This window comes from Cupressus sempervirens, chromosome 4, assembly GCF_028749045.1.
Source record: "Cupressus sempervirens isolate cs-2001-9-10 chromosome 4, ASM2874904v1, whole genome shotgun sequence".
Lineage (NCBI taxonomy): Eukaryota > Viridiplantae > Streptophyta > Pinopsida > Cupressales > Cupressaceae > Cupressus > Cupressus sempervirens.
The window spans coordinates 401,758,915-401,785,075 of record NC_143121.1 but is presented as its reverse complement, the minus strand read 5'-3'; the positions used below and the strand labels follow the sequence as shown (position 1 = coordinate 401,785,075).

General features: G+C 31.5%; 1 pseudogene; it reads right to left on the bottom strand.

The window, feature by feature from the left end:
- The window catches only part of LOC149561749 (alcohol dehydrogenase-like 7), an 86,818-nt pseudogene that overhangs the window by 16,138 nt on the left and 44,519 nt on the right, over positions 1-26,161 (bottom strand).

The window sequence follows — 26,161 nt, the reverse complement described above, 5'->3', positions numbered from 1 at the left end:
ATTGTAATAATTGATTTAAATCAAATTATTTAATAAATTTAAAATAAATAATAAATTTATTTAATCGATTTCAATACAAAAATAACTTTAAAATTCTAATTTCTAAATATTTCTTCAATAAAATTTCATGTAAACTCAACCTTTTTAATACTACAAATAAAAATATGAATTAAATATAATAATTTAAAAAATAAAACTTTACCTTTAAAATAAAAAAACTTATTTTATTTAATTAAATATAACAATTTAATTTAGCTTCCTCTAAATTTACAACAAATTAAATATAACAATTTAAAAAATAAAACTTTACCTTTAAAATAAAAAACCTATTTTATTTAATTAAATATAACAATTTAATTTAGCTTCCTCTGAATTTACAACAAAATATCAGTGAGTGTTGTTCATACCTGGACTTAAATAACGACAAACTTGGAGTTAAAAAAATGTTAGATTTCAATCTACCTCTAAATTAGATTGTTTTTTATGTCACTAGGGAGTTCCCAATCATCATCAGTGCTATCATCATTATTTTATATATCAGCTATTTAATGTGACAAAGAAGAGAGATAGTAAGTAGAGGGTGCCTTCAAGCAATGTTTACCAAAGGAGGAGATTGAGCAGCTTAAGATTTATTGAGAGTTACGCAAGGTAGAACGCAGGGATCTAGGGTTTAAAGCGATGAATATTTTCATGACCAAAATTTGGAGAAGAAAATGGTAAAGCTAATGCCTTGAGATTGTTGTCAGGGAGATTTGATCAGAGCATTTATGCAATTGGAAAACTAGGGGAATCTCATTATTATTGATCTAGAGAATTAAAAATCAATGCATTGAATTTTATCTAGTAGTAAAAGAGATTTGACAATTAAAAGAGATATAAACTATTTTATGTTGCAATTTGGTATGATTAAAGAAGAATACTAAACCCCAAGCACATATTAAATCTGCATATATCTACATGTGGTGGGATATATGTAGATTTGAAACCAATCTTAGAATGACAAAGAATACTAAACCCCAAGCACATATTAAATCTACATATATCCCACCACATGGCGGGAATGGGCCCTCCATTTACCCATGTCATTCCCCCACTCAAACCCTTATGATGTCACAAATCACTAATGATAAATCTGAAGAACAAATTATGATTATAAGCAATCAGGTCAGCGAAGAACGATGACAGGAATGTCAAAAGGTTGATGTATTTACATCTTGGAATGGGCCAAGACAAATGACCAATCTCATTGGCTAGATAAATGAATTATGTGAAAATCAACTATATCTCACCACTCTGATATATATATATATATATATATATATATTCACTATAGTAATGAGTATGTGATTTAAAAGTTTTCTTCTTTATTTTTTATTTCTATTATAAAGATTATGCTATCAAATTCATTGAATGGATGCCAGATTGTAAGGAAGAACAGTTAAACCTTTCCATGCCAACATGTATGACAATTCAATCAATAACTCTTGAAGTGATGCATTTAGATATTCTTAGGAAAATTGGATGTTCTATTATTAATTTGATAGGAATAGATACTTCTTATAAATATTGCAATAGTGTTGAATTTTTTATTAATGATAAGAATAAAAATTTGAAACACAATACAATTAAGTTAATCTAAAAAAACTCTATATATAAACTGAAATATCTTAGATTTGAAGGGAAACTATCAAAATAATCAGAGTAAACAATGAGAGAAAGATAACAGTTAAAAATTTTCAACCAACATCAAATCTTAAGGATATCTTCCCCATGATTAATATTAGAAACAAAAAAGAAAAATAGGGGAAGATAAAAAATGAGATATATTGTCTGGAACCTAGTAAGGTTACATCAAGGAAAGTAGAAATGGAATTCAAGGATGGGGAAAGAAGATTTGGTAAAATAACAACTACATTGCTACTATAGAAATGGGTAATAGTTTAAAACTGACTCCCAAAAACTATCAGAAGAAAGAAATGAAAATACTACAAGAATCAAAAGAAAAAGAGGCTCAAAACATAGAGAAGGAAAATATCTTAATTCCAAATATCAATAAAGAAACTATTCAATTGTTAAATATAGAAGAGGATAAGGGCTCTACCCCACAGATGACACTAGAGCTTATGTATGCAGATCAAAATGATAAAGAAATCAACAGGAGAAAAGAATAAATAATAGAAGTTAAGATTTCTAAATTAAAGAAGCTAAGGATAGTCAACAATAGCAAAAGATTAAGCAAAAAAAAGAGGAAAACACTGAAAACTAAGAGTAGCAAGGATATAAATGGGAAATGGAAAATGTTAGGAAAGGAATTGAGATTCTAGGAGGAAGAGATATTGGAGAATAACAATTATAATCTTGAAGAGGAAGAAAAAACTTTCTTTTTTCTAAGGAGTCTCCAAAACAAAGAAATGCTAAATGCTTAAAAGGAATAATAGAAACACCACAAAAAAAGACAAAAGAACTGGTGAAAGAGAACACATCAACTAAAAAAGAAGCAATAAAATGGTGCACCAAATTTTGGTAGACAACAACCACAACTCAAGAATCTCCTTTCTATAAAATGAGTGAGCCCAATACAAAGGGAAGGGATCAAAGTAAGACAAAAGGAATTATTAAACAAGATTTTCATGACTTCTTGAATAATGATGCACCAAAGAATGAAGATATGGAAATGATAATTTCAGATGAGACAGAGAAAGAGAACCTAGAACTATTAATAGATGAATTGATCTAAGTTTTTAACTTTAACAATATTGATAATAGTAGTGACTTAGATAAAGAGGAGTTAATACAATGAGTACTAAAAATAGGTGGAGATAATTACACATTTGAAGATTTGAGAAGAGACATGCCAATCATTGAGGATAAAGATAAGAGAAATAAAGTCTTACAAACAACCAAAAATGGAATAATAATAGATCAAGGAGAGGGTATGGAGTTAGATAGAACATGGTGTAGTACACCTTTAGCAAATGATACTCATACAGGGAATAAAATAAGAATGGCAGAACAAATAATGAAAGAATTAGAAAATGAAGAAAAATGTGAGAAAGAGGGAAAGCAATCTAAAAGTGTTTTAAATGCACAAGAGAGCATAGAGAAATTGGGTATTTTTATGAATTAAGAAGGAATAAATTCCCCTAAATATGGAAAAGTGAAAGCTAAAAGAGAAAGAAAGTTGTTGAAAGAACCTAGAGAAGCAGATGGTCAGGCAAGAGAACAATAAAAGATAAAATAGTTACTTAATACAGGGAAGGGGAAGATCCTTCCCAAGGCAGCATGAAGATCACTACCTAGAATGGGAGGGGATTAAATGCACCTAGCAAGAAATGATTACTAAAACATAATTTAAAACAATTTGATTCTGAAATAATAATGATACAAGAAACAAAATTGAATAAGGAAGAAGGAATTAAGCTAGAAAAGATATTAGGTAATTGGAATGTCAACTTACTTGAATCCAAAGGAGGCTCAGGGGGATTAGGAATGATTTAGAATCCTAGAAAGTAAGTGTAAATGTAATACACTTGAATAATTCTTGGATGCATAGCAGAATTAAAAGCATAAAAATAAACTTATAGTTATATTTAATAAACATATATGGACCAACTTAGAACATAGATAATAAAAAATTTCTATGGGAAGAAATAAGTACATTTATAAAAAACCATAGGAATGAGTGCATTCTTATAGGTGGAGATTTTACTACGATCATAAATTTAGATGAAAAATTTAGAGGCATCCAAAAAAGTTTTCAAGCATCAATGGAATTTTAAAACTAGATTGACATTAATAATCTTATTGATATTCCTATTAACAATGATAAATACACATGGAATAATAGAAGTAAAGAATTTGCATTTATAGCTAAGAAACTGAACAGATTCTTGTTCAAAGGTGAATTAAGTGAATTAGAGTTAGACTTGCAAGCATCAATACTACCTATACCAGGATCTAATCACTATCCTATCGGAATTGAATTTAGAGAGCCTATTAAACTTGTTAGAAATCCTCTTAAATGCAAAAAATGTGGTTTTTAGATAAAAATTTCATGGAACTCATAAGAAAATGGTAGAATCAAGGAAATTTTAAAGGCTCTAAAATGTACATATTTGTACATCTAAGATGAAAATTATTAAAGAGAATATACCTAAGTGGACTAAAGAACAATTCAACAATATATTTAAAGAAAAAATAGACATCGAGGAAAGCCTTAAAAAATTAAATAGATAAGTAATTTAAAAAGGTACGAATAACAAGATCTTTTTCTCAAAAAAAGATATACTAGCAAAACAGGGAAACATTCTTACAAAGGGAGAAGTCTTTTGAAGGAAAAAATCAAGAGAAAGATGGTTAGAAGAAGGGGACTGTAATACAAAATATTTTCATAACAACACTATATACAATAGAAGGAAAAGAAAAATTATAAAAATTAAAGATGCATCAAGTTTGATTACTAAAAATTTAGAGAATAGAGCAAAGATATTTGTAGAGCATTTCAATAAGGTATTAAATAATTTTGATAGTTCAAACATGATAGGTTGAGTTAAAATGCTTGGAAACATACCAAAAGTGGTTTCTATAGAAGAAAATAAAGCATTAAATGCACCCATATCCTTGGAAGAAGTCAGAACTGTTATATTCAACATGAATCCTGATAGTTCACTAGGTCCAAGCAGATTTTAGGCTTTCTTCTATAAAAAATGTTAGGATATTATCAGAATTGATCTCTGGAAAGCCATTGAAGCTTCAAGAAATGGTGGGTCATTACTTTCAGAAATTAATAATACCTTTCTCACCTTAATACCCAAAAGAGATGATCTTGAAACCCTGGGGGATTTTAGACCTATAGCACTCTACAACACCATTTATAAAATCATATCCAAAATTTTAGCAAATCGAATGAAACTAATTTTACGTAAGATTATATTAGAAGAACAAATGAGTTTTGTACTAGGAAGATCAATTCTAGATGGGATATTCATTATACAATAATTACAGACAACCAATAAGAATAAAATGGCAAGCATGTTCATGAAATTGGATATTCATAAAGCATATGATATGGTTAAGTAAAGGTTCTTATGCAAAACACTAGAAGCCTTCAGATTCTCTAACCAATGGATTAATTTTATATACCAATACATTTCAACAAGTAAAATTCTAATTCTTATCAATGGAACTCCTAAAGGATTCTTTGATACATCAAGAGGAATAAGACAAGAAGACCCCCTATCTCCATTCCTATACATCATCATGGCATAAGCCTTTGGTAGAGCAATCTCCAAAGCCTCCTCAGACAATAAAATTAGTGGAATTTTAGTAACTGAAAATGTTCCTAATATAACACATCCACAATATGCAGATGACACCATTCTATTATGAGAAAGTACAATAAAAGAGGCCCTAAACTTCAAATCAATCATTCAACAGTATAGAGAAGCTTTAAGGAAAAGAGTGAATGCTGAAAAATTAGAATTTTTTTTCATTAATACTAAACCTGAAAGAAAAAACTAGATTTGTAATATTTTGGGTTATAAAAGAGGAACATTTCCATGTGAATACCTGGGAATAGAACTAGAGAAAGGTAGTTAAACTAATGAGGGTTGGCATAATATTTTTGAAAAAATGGATAAGAAGATAAGAGGTTGGAAAGATAAATGCCTAACAAACACTGGTAAAGCTATAAAGATCAAAGCAGTCTTATCGACTCTTCAAACAGACCCTCAAGTTCATGCTTACCTCTTTCTAAAAGTCTGAATAAGAAGATTGAGGAAAAACTTAAAATTTTCTTCTGGAATGACATGGAAGAGCATAAAAATAGGCTTTTATAAAATGGGAAAAATTATGTAAACCTAAGGAACTAGTAGGTCTAGGTATCAAAAATTTAAGCTGGCAAAATGAAACATTAGAGGCCAAACTGACATGGAGATTATTCATAGAAAGAAACCAAAAATGGGGAAAAAAAATTGTTTAACAAATACCTAAATGGATTTGATCCTTACTCCTTGTTTAGAATGAGGATCCTTCCTAAAGGATCCAAGCACTAGAATCTTATAGTTAAAAGTAGACCCCTAATTAGCAAATATCTCACATGGGATGTTGGTAATAGTAAGAAAGCTCCCTTTTGGGAGGACTCTTGGGATGTGCATCCCCCAGTAGGTAAAATGAGTATCCAAGTTGGTTTTAAAGACCATTTAGTCAAACTCTGAGGATGCAAGGTCAGCGATTATAAAACCAAAAAAGATATTAATGGCAGTATAAGCTAGGAATGGAAAACTATAAATAATATTGACTTAGAAGCAACAATTCAAAAAATATATGAAAATATCATTAACAAGAGTGGGAAAATAAAAAAATTAGTGAAAAATGACAAACTTATATGGGCAGGATCAAAAGATGGAAGATATATCATAAAAAATGGATATAAAGCAATCACCCAGTCTCAAATATGGGAAGAATTTTTCATTCCCCTTAGACTTTGTTGGGACTCTTCCTATCTACCAAAGGCGGGCTTCTTTCTATGGACTACCTCTCAAAATAGGATTCTAATTCTAATAGACTAGAAAGATGGGTGTTGAGGGGCCTTCTAGATTTGTGCTATGTAATAAAGACAACGAAGACACATATCATGTATTATATAAGTTCCTATATACAAAAAAAAGTTGGGAATGGCTTAGACATATGCTAGGTTGGACCACGCCCTTGCTTGAAACTCTAAAAAATCTACTTAAAGGTTGGCCCACAAATAGTAGTAGTTGTATCTATGGTAACCTCTGGAATATTTGTCCTTCTATCCTTGTTTGGGAAGTATGAAAGAAATGACTAGGAGAATATTTCATGATCAAGATATAATGGTTTGTGAGATTACTAATAAAATTAAAGCTTGTATAGTTGAAACATTAAACTCTCACCTTAGGAAAATTTTGAAAGGGGAAGGATCATTTTCATAATGGGATTGTTTTATGAAAAAAAGATAGAAAAACCTAATTAACCCTCCACTTATGTATAAAAATAAGAATAAAGAGGCAAGGAACAAATGTAGGTGGATCCCACCCCTGACAGGATGGACCAAATTAAATTTTGATGGAGCCTCAAGAGGCAACCCTAGTACTGCTACAATAGGATGCATCATTAATAATGACTCTGGCAATTGGATCATTAAAAGGGCTAAATTTATAGGATCAACTACTAACAACATCACTAAATTAGAAGCCCTTCAAGAAGGTATCCAAATTTTCCTAGATCTAAGTATATCAAAATTTATTATTGATGGAGACTCACATATTGTCCTAAATGCCATCAGGAAAAGGGAGACACCAAATTGGGTTCTAAATCTTAATTGGAAGAAGTACTATATCTTCTAGACCATTTTGAAGAAATTCAGATTTGGTATATTTTCTAGGAAGGTAATATAGAAGCAGATTAGTTAGCAAATAAAGGAGTTGATGTCAAATTTTCTTAATATTTAACTATAAGTAAATTTATCAAAAAGCAAATAGAAGTAATAAACAAAACTGGATAATGTAACTTTAAGACCTATTAGTTAAATTAGCCCTTATGAATAATGTAGATAATAAGGATACAAACAATATAATATCATCAAAACTTTTAATATATGTTAGAGTTTAAGTGAGATCATTCACAAAATTTACGAATGATTTTAGTAATCTTATCCATAATGTTAAATGAAAGAAACATAGTGATTTCCAACTAGAAAGTCAGGGATATCTAAAATGTTGTTTTTAACTAATAGTACTAATGGTCATTTTGAGTTGCATCACTGATCAATAGGTTAGCAAGGAGTAACCATCATAAAAAATTAAAAAACAAGAGGTTTTTTCAAAGTATATAAAGATCTTGTCAATTTTTCACACTCATCTCAGATAATGAATAGTATAAGTAATCATTATAGAGATCATTGGAGCTTACAAAATTCAGAGAGGATATTTGGTCATTTATTTTGTATTTTAAAAAATAATGTTGAAAGTTGGTAACTGGGTATGCCCCTTTTAATAATGTAATAATATAGGACCACAGTCCTGGGCATGCCTGGAGATTTTCTTCTCCATTCTTTCCTACTAGTGCCCGCTTGAATGGAGATATTTTGATTTTTTTTATTAAATTAATATAATCAAAGGATTTGGTTGTTTACCAATAAATAAATAAATAAATTTAAAAAATAAAACTTTAACTTTCAAAAATAAAACTTATTTTATTGAATTAAATATAACAATTAAAAAAATAAAACTTTACCTTTAAAATAAATAATCTATTTTATTGTTGAAAGAAGATAAAAATATTGAGGTCACACATGTGACCTTGTGCTAATGAATTTTTGGTCATATCGACTAGCCGGATCTAGTCTAGTCAGATTGGATCCGACTAAAATTGTCTATGTATCAATCGATATGGCACTTTCTTTCATGTTTTTTGCAATTCTGAAAAACTTAACACTTTAGAAACCAATTTCATCATTAGAATTAGGGTTTCAAAAATAATAATTTACCACTAGATAGAAGTTGTAATTAGAATTATGCCAATATAATTTTTTATATAGGTGACACAATATTGATTACAATAATTGTAAAATAATGCAAGTAGGTATTTCAACATTGAAGATGCTGCACATTTGGAAAAATATAAAAATTAGTAGATTATACTAAAAAAAATTAAAAAGGATGAATTGTTCTAGAGGAGAGAGTCCTCTTTGATAATATATAACATTTTTAATGGTTAACATAGATTTACTAGAGAAAAGATGGTGGGAACAAAAAACTATTAAATTATGAAAAGCTCAAATTAAAATAGCTACAATAGATAAAATATATAATTTTTTTTTTTTTTTTTAATATTGTTCTAGATACATATGTCATCAATAACATACTTCAAATTTAGAAGAAGAAACATTTATTTGTAGTTATTTTTGTGGTGGGAATTATAACCCCTAATTTGCTTGATTTTTAACACTTTCAAAAAGGGTCATTGAACATTATAAAAGTATATCATTTCTATTTTTTAAAATTTTATAAAAGTAACATACATAAACTTTATCCTTTTATACATATTTCATCAATTTACACCAACTTAAATTTCAAAACAAAAATACGACTTTTACATTGTTGAAGTTTAACACATTTTTTGATGTTAACATTTTTCTTTGTAAAAAGGTGACACATGTTTGTACTTTTACCCACTTAAGCTACATAATTTGTCATGTATTCGATTGTAAGTTAGTCCATAGATTGGTTCTCCCATGATGTAATAAAAATGATCTATTTATAGTATGAAAATTAACATGGAAGATGTTCAAATCCATCATTATACCAATTTCAAACTTTTTAGGCTTCAAATCAACCCTGATGATTCTAGATGCACCTCAAATTCTTACACCTTCCGCAACTTGCAATTGTACAAGTTAGAAAGAAAACATATGAAATAGCTACAAAATTTGTAAATAGAATCCTATGTATTTTTCATTGGATGAAGATGTTGGGATCAAGTGTAAGAAAAGTAAGTGAATCACAACCATACCAACAATTCCTAGACCAAAAATAGCCATAGTGGAGCCTTTTTCTACATTGCCCACCTTCCAAACCCCACCTAACAATAAAAAAAAACAACAACAAAAGTAATTATTTCTTCAAAATAATTGCAAAATTTCAATTTGCATAACACACTATACTTGCATAGCAATGGGAATGCTCCAATTCTTTAGTCAAATACTACTAGTAAGGACTTATTCTATGGCATTTGACAATTACAATTGTCTTAAAATCCAATTGAAACAAGCTATCCACTAAATAAAAAATGTAGTATCTTTACCCATTGTGACCCCACAGCTAAGAAGACAAACTTTATCAGGAGGAGCCATTGGATTTATCTTGACAACAACATCAAATTCTAAAATAATGTATTTGGTGGCACTGGAAACACCCAAAAAATAGTATATAGGCTTCCCATTGATGTTGAATCTTTTACCATTGTCATTTACCATGGGTTCTATAATTTTACTCTCTTATCTAGAACATATATTCTTTTGGTTGACTTGCAATCCACACACTCAGTGCAATGTGACATGAACATGGGTAACACCAGATCTCCCTCCTCAACATCCTTCACATTTTCCCCCACACTTTCCACTCCTCTACACCATACAAACTCAAAATGTGATCATTTGACAAAAAATAGTGTTATTTGACATAAAAAAATGAAATTTAAAGAGAACAACATACCCAACTTCCTCCTAGCAAAAAAATTGAGGATACCTTGTGTGATCATGACAATTCCACATCAAAAATTCATACTTAGCAATTACTGAGGTGTGCTAAAAGAAAATTGGAAATGAGAAATGATAAAGTAGCAACCTATTTATTACTCCAAAAATTGACATGAGTGTGACACAAAGAAGTGCATATGATTATGATGTGAACTTCCAGAGCCTGCAGTGGAGCCACTTGAATTTCCTCCATTACCAGAGCTTCCCCAAGTGGGGTAATGCATGTTACTAAGATTAATTTGAGGTTTCCTCATTTTACTTAAGGATTAGTAAAGTATTTTACATACTCCATAATTCCTTAAGGGGGTTCGGGGCTATTTTATTAGCATTTTATGACTGACATGTTGTAACTAATTTTAACCCTAAAGTTATAAAAAAAAAATTGTATAAATGGTTTAGGTTTAGGGATTTTTTCATTGTGGGTGATGAAAAAATTGCTTCTTGTGGTAGTATTGAGTTGTAAAGGATTACAAATTGTAATCATGTTGTAATCACTAGATCACAATAAGATTTGACTTATTTTTTAGTAGACGTAGCCCAAGGTTTGGGTAAACCACATTAAATATTAGTGTCTTGTGTTCTCTTTTGTCTGATCTATTATTTTCTGATATTATTTATATTTACCTATAATTTTTATTTATGTTTGAGGTTAATCCTAACAAGAAGTATTAGAGCAAGGATGTTTTCCAGTTATCCTTTACAAGAAAGTCTCATGGTTGAGTGGGAGTGATGGAAGATGAGGGTAAGTTGAGGGTTGACAAGTTTAATGGTAAGAACTTTTAGTTATAGAAGATGCAAATAGAAGACTATCTTTATCAAAAGGATTTAAGGAAGTCATTGGAGGGAAAAACCAAGAACAAGGGAACTATGACAAATGAGGATTGGGATCTTTAAGATAGAAAGGCACTTGGAAGCATTCAATTATGCTTGGCACCATCAGTGACATTTAACATTACAAAAGTGAAGATGATGGAAGAGTTGATGAAAACCCTAGTGACACTATATGAAAAGCCCTCCATTTCAAATAAGGTATTTCTCATGAAACATTTATTTAATATGAAAATTCTAGAAGGTGGATCTATTGTGGATCATTTAAATAATTTTAATACTATTACTAGTCAATTATCTTCTATGGGTATTAATTTAGATGAAGAAATTAGGAATCTCTTGATTTTGTGTTCTTTGCCTAAAAGTTGGAATAGCTTGATAATGATTTGAGTAATTCTATCTCTAGATATGATACCCTACAATATGATGATGTGATCAGTGTTATTTTGAGTGAGGAAACTCATAGGAAGACGTCAGGTGGATTTACATCAAGAAATGCTTTGAATGCACAAAGTAGAGGTAGAACAACTAAGAGAAGAAACAATTCTCAAAATTGTGGGAAATCAAGAGAAAAATAAAAGGGGAAAATGTATCAATCGAGAGGACCAAATGATTGCTAGTACTATGGGAAACTGGGGCATAAGAAGAAAGATTGTTGGACTTAAAATAAAAATGAAAGAGAAAAGAAAGATGGAGACAACGAGGCAAATGTGTTAAGTAACAAACTAGAAGAGGATGTTTTTCTTCTTTCTTTAGAAAGTGTTGATGATTTAAGGGTTTTATATTCTGGTGCTTCATTTCATGCTACACCTCATAAAGGTTATTTCATTAATTATGTCCAAGGAGATTTTGGGCTTGTTTATTTGGGGTATTATGAACCCTGTCAAATTTTTGGAAAGGGAAAAGTTAAGATTAAGTTGTAGAATGGGAATCATTGGATACTACATGAGGTAAGACATGTTCCAAGGCTGAGTAGGAATTTAATTTCAGTAAGGCAACTAGGTGATGAAGGTTGTGTAGTTACTTTTAATGATAAAAAGTGGAAGGTTTCAAAAGGTTCTCTTGTAGTAGCAAAAGATGTGAAATTAGGCACGTTATATCTTTGTATAGGTCATACTGTTCCTTCTACTTTGATTATTTTAGAGAAAAATGGATGTTCAGGAACAATTGTTGTCATTGAGTAGGGAGAACAATTTGTTGCACTATAGATTTTGATATAGCATTATGACACAATAGACTTGGGCACATGAGTGAGAAAGGTATGAAATTACTTCACTCAAAGAAATTTTACTAGGTCTAAAATGTTTTAGCATGAATTTCTACGAAAGTTATGTGTATAGAAAAAAAAAAGAGTGACTTTTATGAAGACTGGGAAGGAAAATAGAAGTGAAAAATTAGAGCTTGTGCATACATATGTATGGGGACCAACTCAAGTATCTTCCCTCGATGGCTCTCATTATTATTTTACATTTATTGATGATGCAACTAGAAAAATATGGGTTTATTTTCGTAGACATAAATCTGATGTATTTCATACTTTTAAGAAATAAAAATGCTTGGTTGAAAATGAGACTAGAGCATCCATAGCATACATCTTATAAATGTCTACATTTTTGGGGCTCTACTAATAATTTATAGGGATATGTTGACTTAGATTTGGTAGGGGATAATGATACCAAGCAGAGTACTACATGTTATGTATTTATTGTTGGTAGGGCAATAATGAGTTGGGTTTCTAGAATACAAAAGGTGAAAGACTTTATCCACTACACATGCAGAGTATGTCATTGCTACTAAGGAAACCAAGGAGATGATATGGCTTCAGTTCTTCTTGGAAGAATTGGGACACCCTCAGAAGGATAATTATCTATTTACAAATAGTCAGAGTTTCATTCATCTTGCAAAGAATTCAGCTCTATATTCAAAGACGAAACACATACAGTTGTGGTACCACTTCATCCAATTAGTTTTTTATGATGGATAGTTAATGATGGACAAGATACATACACACGATAATCCAATCAATATGTTTACAAAGGGAGTGACAAGGGAGAAGTTGAACTCCTCTTCAGCTTCAGTTGGTTTTCTAGACTAAATAGAATAAAAGAACATCAAAGTCCAAGGTGGTTTGATCCAGTGGGAGCCTCATGGAGTAGCAACATAGCTATAGAATCAGTCTCCAAGTGGGACATTACTATTTAGTGTGGAGTCTGATTAGTCCTCAAGAGGGAGACTGTTAAATTGTGGTGACTGATTAGGGAAGTACTACACATACTCCATAATTCCTCGATGGGGTTCGGATCTATTTTATCAACATTTTATGGCCAACATGTTGTAACTAATTTTAATCTTAAAGTGAAAAAAATACTTGTATATAAGGCTTAGGGTTAGGGATTATTTCATTATGGGTGATGCAAAAATTGCTTCTTGTGGCAATATTGAGCTATAAAGGATTACGGATTGTAATTAGGTTATAATCACTAGATCGTAATAATATTAGACTTGCTATTTGGTGGACGTAGCCTTGGGTTTGGGTGAACCATGTTAAATCTTGGTGTCTTGTGTTCTCTTCTATGTGATTTATTATTTTGTGATATTGTTTATATTTGCATGTAATTGTTATTTATCTCTAAGATTAATCCTAACATATGGGGCTTTTAAGGTTGCTCTACAATAGTATATAATTAAGCAAGTATGGAACACTAACATGTTAATCCCAACTCTTTGGTCATGTTCCATCTTCATGGAAAAAAGATTTTTCATTAAGAATATGTTAAGTCTATAGCATTATTTATTTATGTCTAAAACATTAACAATAAATGAAGAATACACTCAAAATACTAACAAAAATTTAATGAATGCCTTTACATTAGAATATTTAGTTTTCAATATTTTACCACTACCATTTATTTGAGTAGTAATTTGAGTAGCACCCATTTATTGTCTGATTTAGATTGTGTACATATTTATGTAATGAATACTAATTAGAATATATGGTTTTTGAAATTTGATAAATTGTTAAATCCCCAAAAACTAAGAATCTAATTTATATTAGTTCAAAAGATTCAACTGATACAGTAAGACAAATGAACAACTATTTTCAAGCATGGCGCTTAAATGCATTACTAATTTTTAGGTCTTGTTAATCTGGAAGATATAATAACCATTTAGCTACTGCATATGAATTTCTCCCATCTAAACATTCACTATAGCAAATGTCAAGAACTCCATGCTGCCATATTTTACACAATTTCTTTCTAATATTATTTCTAGATAATAAGCATGAAGACTGAGTCAATATTAAATGCACTTGATTTTTAAAAAAATATGATATTGCATAGAATGATCATAGATTTTGAACAATGAATATGTGACTAAATTTCAAATTGGACTACATTGGAGTACAACTTACTGTTTCACGTAGTATATAGCTAGCCCCATTGAGTTGAAGCAATTGACTGTCATGAATAAACTCCTAATAAGAAAATATAATTATCATAGTACATAGAATGAGGTAATTTACATAATCATTATAATAATGAATAATAGAATGAAATTCTATTATCTTAATCTAGACTCCAATTTTCATCTAGCAAATGAATAGGAAAGGAGTTTGAATGAGAAGCCACAGCAATTTCTTTTCATCTGATTAACTTTGAGAGTTTCAAATTTTAGGGTGCTTAGTGATATTTGTAAGGTCCAATAATGATGGTAGGAGCTGAGTAATTGGTACATGTAATGATCTATACATTTTTCAAACATTTTCATGAAGTGACCCGGGATGCTTGCAATGGCTATCAAAACTCAAGGAGCCCTCTTCCATTGTGTAAATTTGCATGCAGCCTACTTGTTCACTGTCACTTGTGCCATATTTTTAGGACTTGGATGGTCAGTATAGTCAAGTGGATGCTCACTATTTCCTGAATGGCCACTTCCTACATGTGGCTTCTTCACTTCCTCATTGATATGCAAAGCTATCCTTCCAGATGATTGTGTGAAGTCCTCTACATGATCTGTGGAGATTCTTAATTCATCATCAAGCTCTCTAGCCCTTACTGAATTTGTGAATTGAAATGTTTTGTTTTTGCCAGATATAAAATGTTTAATATCAAGCTTCTCTTCACATGCATACCACTGTGTTGAAGGACGAATAAAAAGTGGCTCTTTGTGACCACTTTTTTCAGCCTTGGCAAACTTTTCTTTTGCTCTCTCATATAATTTGGGGAAGCCTTCACAGAGCTACACATGAATATTCTAATAAGGATAAGATTACCATAAAACAAGCATAATAGGAATTGGCTAGGCAACATTGCATAAAGAGAAAAGATAGAAAAAAATTATTCTGAGACAATGGGACATGAACATTGAAATAAAGGTTCAACATTATATTGCTAACGTGGCTTCTAGCTGGATGCAATAAATCAATGTTGAACTAATCATCTACATTGGACATCTCCTTATCAATTTCCTAGTGAGACACATAATTAATAATAATATAACAGATATCCCTTTGAATAATCATTGCCACATGATAATTCCACCAACGGGCATCATACAAATTGCTAACTAATAAGATTACCACTACAAATGCACACCAAGACATTGATACACAAAATAACCAAATAATATTAATTAATTTGATTACCCTTAGGTAATACTTGTTAGAAATCCAAGTAGCCATGCAATTAGTAATATGGGACATTGTGATATCACGATCAGAATTTAACTATGTAATTTTTTTGACTCAAACTCATTGACCCATGCTTTATGAGTTAAATCCTAATAGCAATATCACAATTTGACTTGCTGTGGAAAATATCTCCTACTTATCAATATGGGACATGACTCATCATTCCATCTTGACTAGATATAAAGCTTCTCAATCTCATTTTGGAGAGGATATGAGATTAGGCATCAGTCCCCTTTTATCCATTAGATCTATGTATTTGAACAATTAGCCATTTTACTTAACTATTGCATATTTACAAAAGTAAGAAGTACAAAAAAGGTCAGAGATTCCAAGATATGTTTAGACAAGAGGAGAAATCATGACAAAATTAAAAGAAAATAAATCAATAGCAATCAAAGTCAACTATTGACAAGGACAAAGAAGAAGATAAGGCACAAAACTTGTACAAGATTAGATTATAGACATTCAAATATATCTAGCAATTATATTTAGAGGAATATTTACTATTGGAGATCAAACAACCACCAACTAAAGGAGGTATTCTATCAACCATATCTAGAACAACACTATGCATAGCACCGACAAAAATCAAGAACATTATTAATTATTGCATAAAGAGTGTTGAATCTCTAACATATTACCAAATTGATCTACAAAATACCTTCACATTGATCAATATAGTTGGCATACACACAATGGTATAAGAATCAATATAAAGGACAAAGATTTAGATAATTACATCAAATCCATACATCCTTCAAATATGTATTAGGAGTAGACGAGAATTCCTAACATATTCAAAGCACCATAAGACAATATTCAATACAAGTTAATTTATTTGAGAAGGAAGTAGGCATATTTCAAAAAGAATATTAATCACATATAAGTTCATTATAAAAAATTTGAGGACTAAGTATAAGTTACTAATAAATAATTCTATTGTGATTGAGATTTGAGATCATTATTTCAATATTCCAAGATAATTTAGAAAGGGACACCACATTCATAGTGTTAGTGTAAATAATTATTATTTACACTTTACTTATGTTTACTCAGGATAAATGCATTATTTTATTATTTATTAGGTTAGACACCTATGAGTATGCATACTCATATGAGTTTTCATGTTGACAACATAGGAGTTAGCAACTCTATTTTAGCACATGGTGTCTACAACATTGGAGTTTGCATAATTAACTAAATTTTCATGTTGACAAGACAATTATTCGCACTCTTAATTAAGCACATGGTGTCTACAACATAATTTTATGTGACACACTCATGTTAGCTTATCCTCTCATCATCGCACTAACTCTTGTGCATAATGGAGGACAATTCACTCTTGGTGGACATGTGCTTAGTTTTGAGACTTATTAGTGTGTTGACTCCTAGTCAGTCTAGAGGCCTTTATATTCAAGCACTCCTAGTGTATACTGCATCAAATTACATCAATTGAATTTCATATTGTTATTCTAATCATACCCTATTGGTTTATTTTGTGCTAGTTATTGAGCCTCTTTGTCTTGGGTGATTTTTCCTTAAGGTAAATTCGTACATGGTATCAGAGCCATAGAGGTGTCATTTCATAGCCATTGGAGACCATTCTTGCTTCACCTCTTTGAGGACACCTCAATTTAGATCCAAAGTATCTACAGCTATTGGGAGCATCTAGAACCAAATTGGACCTCAAGATTGTGTCCGAATCATCAATTAGGTAAAAATTGAGTATAAATTTGCCAATGTTGGGCCATAGTCAATTTTGAGGTAATTTTTTTTGCAAACTGGCACCCGAAGGCCTAATTTGCAAATTCGGTATGGTCATTTTTAGATCTGTTTAATTTAATTTCAAATCTATTTTCTCTGTAATTATTCTGCAATTTTTAGATTTTTTGAATTTGTATTTTTGAAAAAAAATTAGCATAGAGAATTTTTTTTTGTAGGAATTGGGTGGTGAAATCCTAGCCCTCGTAGGATATTTGGTAGAATATTCCATCACAAATTGGTATATTCCTTATCAAATTCCCAACTACAACATACCAAACACTGATAGACTACACCCAAGTAACTAGCATTAACACTTAAGTGGCAGTCTGTGCTTTGTTTCATTTATCAAGTGCCCTTTCTTTTATATAGCCACATTCATTAAATGGGGTGAATGTGGGACTAAAGTCCCACATCCCCTTGCCAGCTATTTACCTTCCCTATGCCAACCTCTACCCCCTGCTAGTGATTGAAAACCTTTGGTGCCATTAAAACATCCTTTGATAGATTTTGTTTCTAACCCCTGTTGCTCAACACTCCAGTGACGTTAAAGCTCCTGCTAGCCATGTCAAAGTTTGCACCTCCAATGCCACATGGAGCCAACTCAACCTGTCAAACTCCTGCCACATTTGTAGTAAGCAATCCATGTGTCTTCCAACTCACCCAACATGTTAGGTGTCATGCAAGACCTCTGTACTACCACAACACAATGATCGTACAATCTATACTGCCAACTTAGCAGCCACATATCTCATCTATACAACAGACATTAGCAATGAGGTCACCTGCCACATCATCAGGGAGGACATTTTTTTGTTGATGTCATCAAGGCCCATTATTAAATTTGACATCCATTTGACCATCATCAACAGGCCAGATTGCACTACCATGATGACTGTTTAGATGTCAAATTTAACCTTATAGTTTGCTAATTAGACCCCTCTCCTGATTCAGTTTTGATTTCACAGTCCAACTTCGAGAGGCCATATCTTAGTCGTCTTAGCTCCAAATTAGATACAATTTATTTATTTTTTGGCTAGAATTTCTTGAATTTTTAGTGGTGCTATTATTTTCTAGTTTTGGTGCACAAAATTGTCATAAATTGTAGTTTTTGGTGACTATACCTATCCAATCATGCATTTTGCAACTTCAAATCCTCCGTATGGGCTCATCTGGACACATAAACAAGTTCCATTTTATTGGAAGTTAATTTCTTTTTGTCTATTTTCCAACTCTACAATCAAATTATAGGCTTGTGTGGACAAAAATAGCACTTTTAGAAATAGGTCCTTTCTTTGCATTATATTGCTTCAAAATTGTTATATTTCTGAGCTACATTGTAAAGTTCCAGATTTGAACTATAAAAGGAGGTTGTAAATAGAAAAGTCAAAAGTCCACTAAGTCCATTTTTACAAAGTGTCCTGTTGTAATCGCACTAAGTATAAAGTGCCAAATCATGCATTAGAGGGGTTGATTGATTATTTTTTCATTTTGGGGGGTGCATACATTTATTGATCTCATGGAGCTTTGTTTCACATGTCGGTTTGGTGTTAGACTAAGGTTGACAAAAAGGAACTATCAAAAATAGAGTGCCTTGATAATTGGTCATCTAAGAAGGGAGGATAAGGAAGTATTTCCTTATCTATGTTCCAAAGAACTGCCATCTGATGTTAAAATAATTTTAGATGTCATTTCTTTCAGTGCCAGTAAATATTGCTTTGATGTCATTAACAAGTTCAATTATCCTTATGACATTTGGATGGCTCTTTGGAAAGCATATGGAGATCCCACAATTCCTCCATTTCCAGAAGACATTCTATCTTCAGTCACTCTAGTTATAGTATCTTCAACTCTATATGAGATCCTACCTCCTAATGCTCATGTTGCTTCTACTAATCTAGCTTTAGCAATAGATGCTCCTAATTTGGTGCAGCAGGATTTACCATGTCTTCCTACTTCAGCTTCATGGGATGACTTCCTTCCAGACATTGTAGGGCTATTTGTGGAATCTCACATTGAAGATGTGGGAGACATCATCGATGACATCAATCTTCTCTTTGTTGAGGAGACTTCTTCTTCACTCATTCTAAGGGAACACTCTAACCCTCAACCAATTGATCATTCTAAGATGACTATGGATATTTCTTTACAGTAGATGGAAAAGGATTCTTTCACTTTAGAGGAGATATATTTGTCTTCAGGGTATGTGTAGGATCATGGTGTGCCAAAAAGTGGCGATCTGAAAAATCTGTAGTTCTAAAATATTTCAAACCATTTAAAAATCTACTCCAACTTTTCTCCCACCCATCCTAATACTAAATGAAAAAAATTAATATCTTTATAAGGTCTACTATATCTTTTGATACCAAACCTATATGGTCAACTTTGAAAACATCCTTAAAATGTGTTTTTGGCCTATTTTTATGTGATTTTTACTTCAAACATGTAGCTGACAACTTTTTTTTCACCAAAATGTGATGAAATGAAAATGGTTTCTTAAGAATGTTCTTATCTTTCCATAAATGTACGGTTTGTCAAATTATAAGTTTAGTAAGTAACTATTACTTATTTTCTAATGGAGTTACGTATAAAGTGCTAACTAACACACTACTTGAAAAACAACTATAAATTTCAAATGGCACAACATTTTTTAAATCCAAAAGATGCATCACATTCTATGTTTCTTCTACTATAAGGAATAAAAATAAAAATTTGAATTTTGTAGAGTTTTGAATTAGTTAAGGTGGTCAGACACAAGACTTTTTTATTCCAAAAATACTAAAGTGAAAAATCATTTATTAATTATTTATTTAGAATAAAAATACCCAAAAATATGTGTCACATCCAAGCATGAGTCTACTATTTATTTCTATAATATTATTAAAAAATATTATCATTTGATTTTGATTAAGGTGGTCAAACATACGTCTACTTCTTATTTTTGTTCTAAAATTTTTGTAATATTGAATTAAAATTCAAAATTTTGACCAATCAATTTTTTTTTTTTTGAGATAAGTCCTAATAGTTTAGAAACTAGATTCAATTTTCTAGAGATTCTTTTCTCTCGACTTTTTTTATATAAAGTTAATAACAAATAGAAAATTGCACACCAAGTTGACATGACCCTAATATTCTATTTTTTTTATTGCCACTTAAGAGCACAGTTTGGTTGACCATGATCCTGCACATACCCTTTGGAGACTGTATTTAGTTTCCTTAGACATAGTATCTTCCAAGGATTCTTCCTACCAATTGGGGAGCATTCTCTACTATACCTATGGTACCATTTCTTCCTACAAGGAGGACCATCATTCAACTTTCATGGTGTAGCTTCTTTAGTCATCATGGAGCTTCTTTCACATGTGTGCCTACACTATTGAGGGAATGTGGCATTGCTTCTCTTCCTACATCTTCCTATCCAAATGCTTCATCATCTTTGGAGGTTGATTTAGTTTCATCGATGGACATGTTACCTTGTTTGCCACCTTATTTTGGGCATTCACTAGATTGGTTCATGGCATATTCATTCATCAAAGACTTGTCAACATATGAACAGACTTTAGAGGTAGCATCCACACCATACTACATATAGACCCCTCTTCCATCTTCCTATCTACAATAGGAAGCATATTTGCACCTATACTTGGTGTATTTTCTTCCTCAAGGGAGAAACTTTGTTTGTCAACATTGGAATTTCTTTTGTCTTCAAGCACTTATCATTACGAGATTCTTCACTAAGGAGGTGATTTCATCAAGGGATTCTCTATTGTATATGCATGATGTATGTCATAATGGGGGGTCTTGTTTACTCCATCCATTCATGCATCTTTCTTTATTGTACTTTTCTCTTTTTTGGGGGGAGGGTTTTTCCCATGAGATTTTCCCTCTTTCTTCATTTTCAGAGAGATTTCATTGCATTTGTACTTGGGTACCTAACATGGCCTAGTAGCCGAGACCCATTATGCATTTCATCATATCTTTTCTAAGCTTAAGTGCATTCCCCTAAGTTGCATTTAAGGGGGGGTGTTAGTGTAAATAATTATTATTTACACTCTACTTAAGTTTACTTAGGATAAATGCATTATTTTATTATTTATTAGGTTAGACGCCTAAGTGTATGCATGCTCATATGAGTTGTCATGTTGGAAACACAAGAGTTAGCAACTCTATTTTAGCACATGGTGTCTACAACACTAGAGTTTGCATAATTAACTGAGTTGTCATGTTGATAACAAAGTTATTCACACTCTTAATTATGCACATGGTGTCTACAACATAATTTTATGTGACACACTCATGTTAGCTTATCCTCTCATCATCGCACTAACTCCTATGCATAATGGAGGATAATCCACTCTTGGTGGACATGTACTTAGTTGTGAGATTTATCAGTGTGCTGACTCCTAGTCAGTCTAGAGGCCTTTATATTCAAGCACTCCTAGTTTGTACTACATCTAATTACATCAATTGAATTTTATATTGTTATTCTAATTATACTCTTCTTACACACATATGCCAGTCCACTTGTGAGTGGCACTCCATATGGTTATGGCCATACTCCCCTTGTTTGGGTGGGATATGATATACCTCAAAGTTATGTTTTTCACGTTTGGAGATGAGCTAGGTTTGGGACATTGTTAATTTATATGTCTTTTGAACTATCTAAAGCAACATTTATCTTGTGCAATTAACTAGAACCTCTAAAGCATTATTAATCAAAGATTTTAGCTAATAAAAATGTTTTGACACATAAATTTCTTCAAGGAAACAAAATCCATATTATTAGCACAATTTTATGTGGAAGGGATTCTTTGACATTAATGATAGTTGTGAGGTTTTCACATTGAATATTGCACTTGATGAAGCTTTAATATTTCCATATAATCCAAAATTATTCAAGGATGAGACTCATGTATTGAATTAGAGAAAACCCCATATGTACCTTGCAAGTACAAAAGACCAACATTATATTGTCTTGCAGGTTTTCCAAGGTCAACATTTTCTCTATAAAGATCTATTGCTAAATTTGAAATTTTATCTCCAGTTGAGACTTTACCAAATTGATTCAGTAGACTAGGGTCTTGCACCTCTGAAACAATAATATATAGAAAATTGATTCCAAGTCAGAATTACAAGTAGAAAAACAATGAGATGTTTATTGATGATTAAGGATCCAAGAAAGTAGTAAACGTATGAGGTTTACACCCCCTTGAAAAAGCAAGTCTTCCTTGTATTTAAATAAAGAAGGTGGTCAATGGGACTACAAGTTGCAACAAATAGGTCAAGTCTAAGAAATGGGGCCAATTTAATATTTCCCTTAAATAAAATGGGCATTACAACCCTCTAGTTGAAAGATTGCTTGACCTTAATCAAGGTGTGATCAAACTAATTGTACTCTAAAAAATTTCAAGATCCCAAACCAAACTTGGCTACCAGAATGAATATTTTTTGTAGACTCTATGTTCCACCATGATTGCAAGTACTAACTCTTTAACTATACTAGAAGTAGTTTGAATGAGTCCTCAAACATTGTGCAAATTTCCATCAAGTTTTTGTTGTTCTATTCTAATAAAAACATCACCATGCCTTGAGTTGTAAATCAACTCACCAAGATCCAACATAAGTAAAATCTTGAACATGCTAATTAGTTGTTGGCCATCTCAAAACTTAGCTACAACTTGTTCTCTCTAGAACGATGCCACTCACCCTAAAGTAAATAGATCATGTGTATAGGGTCATGGAAATATAATAAGGTTTAGTAGAAACCCAAGTGTGTATTTTTTCTTTGACTAGTGGTTTTGGTTGCATCTTTTAGTTAATTCCTTGCTAATACTCCAAATAGTTGGAAGAGCTTCCTAGCCAATGAAAAGCCAATCAAGCTTAGTCAAATAGCCCAAATAGGGGTCCAAGGAGTGAGATAGGTGAATTAGGGTCTGATAAGTCTTAAAACACCATAAGGAACTAATTTTGTATCCATTTGTGGCAATGAAGCCAAATGTTGTCAAAAAGTATCAATTTTGCAAAAATTGAAAAGTTGTAATGTTGCAACATTGTGCAAACTCAATGAATCAGTTGTGTTCTTGCAAAAGGAGATCAAGAACAATTACCTCTACCCTATAAAGGATTTTAATTAGTGATTAAAAATATTTAATCCTTTTTCCAAGGATGGTATACTGTTGAAAATTAACTATTGCTAATGAATGAATGATAAGTTGTATTTTTTGATTGAAAACCTGCTGGTAATACCATTCATTCATGTAAACATTCAAAAATATACCCAACCTTGATAGGAATCTACAATATTTTCATAAAACTAGTGCAATTTCCATGACACTTTCTGAAAGATGGAGAGTATATAATAAAAGGAAATGAATTCTAGTTGATGTAATTATATAAATCATTATGCCCTAAATGACTAACAATATCTAGAAATAGTCACATTCTCCATATCAAAAGCAGCATGGAATATGACTTCCAGCACTTGCATAAGCGACTTCCAAACTCATACAACAACTTTTATACACATTTTATTATGGATACTAGGATAACCATTTAGTAGATGAATTGATGCTATTTCCACAAATAATATGTATGTGATAAGTAGTGGAAGTTTGTATGTCAAAAACGCATATTTAGATTTGAAGTATATTAATCCATATTTTACATTGGAAAAGGATCAATGAATTATAGAAAGGAAATATGCATTAGAAGCATATCTACACACACACTCTAAATTTTAAACAAGTAATAAAGCTTCAGATGTGATGAACATGCAGAGGTTTAGATGATTCTAAGCAATATCAGCATTTGACTATAAATGACTATCCTTATTATACCAAAGGCATTATAAGTGTTGAGACAACTCTCATAGCATGGATTTGAGTTAAGCACACAAGTCATGGAGATTGAAAGACATATTTTCTTTGTCTTATTCATTACACAATAGTGATAAGAAATTAAATGCAGTAGTATGCATCATAGGCCTATCACACTAGTATATTTGGGGGTCATTTTCAACCTAAATTTTTCAGGGCAAGCCAATTTGGCGTACATCAAATTATTATTTTTTTTAAAATGATCCTAATAATGTTGAAATTTTGACACAAGTTAAGTTGGGAGTCAAAATTTCAACATCGTCAAAGATATAAAAAAAATAAAGAAAGTGAAACTTCATTTGTTCACGTGGAAAACTGTAGGTGCATGGGAGGGAGGCTTGAGGAAGAGTTTCATAGCAGCTTTTAAAGGTAAGGGTTTCTAAACAACTCAATAATTTGCTAGCCAAGAGAAGTAGTTACATTTTGTTTTAAAAAAACCCTTCTTTTTGCCACTATTGGAGTTTATATACTATCAAATCAGGAAGATATTACATTTGTTTTGTTTGCTATTCCACTATGGTGGCCATATTTGAGTTTTGGTCAAGCATTTATCGTATGGTGGGGAGTTTTGTGCTATGAGAATTTTATTAGTTTCATTTGTAAAACATTGGAAGGACAAGATTCTCGACCAACAATTGTCCCATCCAAGTTGCAGAAAACGTCGGGTGCTAGGAAATGACCCTAAAGTTTTGTGGACTATTTTCTAAGCTCCCTTCATCTCCTCATCCTCACCTTCCTACTCATTTGGCATTGGCACTCTATGGCATCCAATCACTACTCCCATGTTTAAGTTGATCACCCTAGGTGTCTATGATTTCCTTTGGGCTTGTGTGACTGAAGCATGAAGGATTTTCATGCCACTAAGAAGCTTTCCTAGGGTTATTAGTGACCTTCTTCACAAGAACCCTTATACTCTCTCTTCACTGCCAACCCCCTATGTGTGGTAGAAATTGATGATGAATTGTTCCTCTTTGTGTTTGACATTGTGAATTTTCTTTTCCTCATTTTTAGCACTTTCATTAATTTTAGCAGGTTAGTTTAGTTTTTTCTTGATAGATATGGGATGCTTCATCCACTATCATTTTTAGGGAAAGATGCCTTGCATTTTAGGGTTTCATTATATTTAGTTTCAGGGAAAAGTAATCATTTCTATGTTTTCAAGGTGAAGGTGAAAGAATCCATAGCCTGTTATTTCTTAGATTAATGTGATAATTAAACTAAAACATAGTTCTTGCACATAAAATTGTGTTAAAAGTGATGATTGATGATGGGAAGAGAAAGAAAAAGGTCTCCAATATGATTGTAGCCCTAGAAGCTATGTTCTCTAGTTCTATTTTTTGGGCTGTGGATTTTGGTTTTAAACTTTTGTTTGTGTAGAATTAGAAGATGCCCTAATGCACAATGGCCTAAAAATCTCCACTAATATATTTGATAAGAAGCTAAATTAGGTTCCATTAATTCATTTTCAAGAGAACAATGAACTAGAACTTCAAAAAATTTGACAGATTCATTGTCCAAAAATATTTGGATATTTGATAGCCAACAAATATCAACAACCATTTTCTCCTATTTATAATTATAATTTACCCTTAAGAGATTGAAAACACTTTTAAGATACAATTATATATTATCTTCGGAAAAAAATATTTGAATTGTAATAGATTTAGGGATCCAAGTGATATACCCCTCATAGAGACCCCAATGATAAGGTAGATGAGTTGTATT